Source organism: Echinops telfairi, unplaced genomic scaffold (genome assembly GCF_000313985.2).
Source record: "Echinops telfairi isolate 266 unplaced genomic scaffold, ASM31398v2 ScPeMD7_7420;HRSCAF=8458, whole genome shotgun sequence".
Taxonomy (NCBI): Eukaryota; Metazoa; Chordata; class Mammalia; order Afrosoricida; family Tenrecidae; genus Echinops; species Echinops telfairi.
In genome coordinates, this window is record NW_022111320.1 from 1572722 (window position 1) to 1575833 (window position 3112).

General features: G+C 41.8%; 1 protein-coding gene across 1 annotated transcript in view; it reads left to right on the forward strand.

The window, feature by feature from the left end:
• KCNAB1 (potassium voltage-gated channel subfamily A regulatory beta subunit 1) overlaps window positions 1-3112 on the forward strand; it is a 289270-nt gene that overhangs the window by 49368 nt on the left and 236790 nt on the right. The window lies entirely within an intron of this gene.

Consider the following 3112-nt stretch of genomic DNA (forward strand, 5'->3'; position numbering starts at 1 on the left):
TGATTCATGGCATCGTCATAGTGGCAGAGTAGAACTGCTCCATACTTGGCAACTTTGCAAAATTGATTGGCAATTTTGCAAAAATAGATTGCCGAGCTTTTCTCCCAAGGCACCTCTGGGTGAACTCAGAACTCCACTTTTTTGGTTAATAGTTGAAAGTGATAACCACTTACACCTCCCAGGGCCACCTTTACCGCCACAAGACCGATTTCGTTGCCTCATTTAGATCTCTGCTCCACTTGCAACCATGTGTTTTGCCATTTTCCTTAAAGGAGAATGATGGGCTTACAAGGCGAGCTGAGAAATTTTCTTCCTTAGTTGTCACCAACCATTTTACATGACCTATCCTAAATTGGGACCACCTTTCCTCATTCCTCTAAGACAATGACCAATCAGGTAGGTACAAGGAACGCTTCTGCTGAATGAACGAGGGTTTGTAGCAGCATCTTCTTTGGTCATGAGCCCTTGCCGGGCTGTGGCTTAGCCATTGTGCTGTTCCCTGAAGAGAGGCAGTTCACATCTACCAGTTGCTCCATGGGAGAAAGATGAAGCCGACTGCTTTCATGCAGATTTACCGTCTTGGAAACCTTACATAAGGGAATTGGAATTGACTTTCTGTCAATGGGTTTGAGTTTTTAGTATTTTGTCTCCACCTATTTACTTCCAGGAAGATTTGCCACCTTGTAAACCCTAGGGGGCAGTTCTACTTGGTTCCATAGGACAGACCTGCTTCAGCACAGTATTCAGAGACAACTAGAAAAGAGTTGAGTTGAGGATAAGAATGAAACCAAAGAGGTTATTGTGCAGAGAGAGGACCCACACTGGTTCAGAGGGAATATTCAATGGTGTATAGCAAAATTAGATAATTAGAAAATCAGAATGAGTATTTTTTAAGTGACCCATCTATGTAAATACAACACCCCTTTTATGCCTTTTAAAGATAACTTTTAAAATACTCTATACATACATCATTTTACATAAGGGAGAGAATTATGAACATGATGATTAAAGTAAAATGAAGGCAGTATATTCTTCATTTTTACGTGTGCTAATGAAAGGATTTTTCATTTATGAAACCCTGGAGATAACGGAGGATGGTGGATATTTGCTTGCATGTTGGCTAATGTCATAATTTGGCATCATAAAAGTTGGCCACCCCATGTCCGTTTCCCAAATACTTTAGAATGATTACTTATCCTTGAAATCTAGACTTCTGGAAGCCCCTGGGGTTGACAAATACCCTATGGAGCAAGGTTTTGGCAGTGGAGGGATTACATTTTCCAAATAGTCTTGTGTTCTGAAACCTGCTGAGCTGTGTAAGACGATCCTTAGAAGACACGAGCTGACACCTACAACGAGCTCAGCAGTGTTCCTGTCAGACATACTTGCGCTCAGAGAGTCAAAGACCGGGATGCTAAAGGATGTCACTGCAGCCTTTCTTCCTTGTGTCACATTTGCAGTCTCCTCTACGAGGCAGGCGTTAGTGCTTCTGTGTGTGAGACCCATGTTCTGTTCTCCTTCAATGAACCCCAAGACCATCTACCACCCATCTGTTAGTGTAGACGTCATGCTCTAATACCGAACACGTTTCAGAGCTTCCAGACCAAGATGACCTAGGAAGAAAAGCCTGATGACTTGCTTTCAAACATAAGGCATTGAAAAGCCTGTGAATCAAAATGGTCGAATCCAGAATCCACTGAGGAGCTGGGCTGAGCCGGGCAGCACTTTATGCCACCTTCTTGGGGGTTGCTGCATGGAGGAGAACTGCTCAATGACAGCTGACAAGAACAAATATGTATGCTAGCTTGACATGCTATGATTGGTCAGTTCTCCTTATCACGTGTTACCGATAATATAATCTGTAGATAGTCCACAATGTAGATTTTTTAATGAACATGATTTGGTTTTTAAGAAAGGTTACTAATTTCTGGACTTTATGTGCTCCAATCCCTAATTAGAGAATGTGGGCATTTCTATATCTCAATAGTATGTTTTAACTTTTTAAAATAATGGCATTTTTTTATATAAAACTAGGTAGATCAGGCACGAATAGTTGTCAGGCCAAGTTTTTCTTGCTTTTATACAAGGATCCCATCCCTTCACCAAACTGTTTTCACCAAGTTTAGTTGCCTTTTCAGAAATGAAATCGTTTATATTCTATCCCTTTAATCTACCCTGTTGTGCTATATTTACCCATAGTCTATAGTAGGGTAGTGCTCCCCGTAACATGTAGGTTGGTGCCAACCAATATGTATCATGGTTCATTACTTTACAAACACAACTCTTGTATGGAGAATATCTTTCCCTTTCCAGTGAAAAACGTTACCCCCTGACAAACGACTGAGGCCTCTGGCACTGGTGGTGGTGTCGGGAATTGTTGCGTCGGTTTTTGTACAACCCGGGAAACACTGCCCGGGCCTGCATCATTCTCCCAGTGGTTGTGTTTGGGCCCACTGCTGCGGCTTCTGGGTCAGTCTATCTCATCGAGGACCTTCCTCTGTCACGGCCCTTCTACTTTCCCAAACATGCTGCTTTTTCCAGGCTCTGCTCTCTCCTGATAACATGCCCAAATATGTGAGACCAATTCCTACCCTCTTCACTTCTAAGGAGTATTCTGGTTGTTTGTCTTCCAAGACAGAACTGTTGTTCTTTTTGATGTCCATGCTACATTCAATATTCTTTGCCAGAGCCGTAATTCAAATGGCATCGGTTTTCTTTTGTCCTTCCATATTCAACGTCCAACTTTGACATGCTTATGAAGCTATCAAAAAGACCCTGGGTAGGGTCAGATGCACCTTAGTCCTCAAGGCAATCTCCTTGCTTTGCTTTTCTTCTTTTTTTTAAATGGAATACCAGCATTATGCCAGGCATAGTGATAGCCCTTCATTTTTTTAAATCGTTTTATTAGGGGCTCATACAACTCTTATCACAATCCATGCATACATCAGTTGTGTAAAGCACATTTGTACATTCATTGCCCTCATCATTCTCAAAACATTTGCTCACCACTTAAGGCCTTGGCATCAGGTCTTCATTTTTTCCCCTCCCCCCTCCCTCATGAACCCTTGATAACTTATAAATTATTATTTTGTCATATCTTACACTGTCCGAT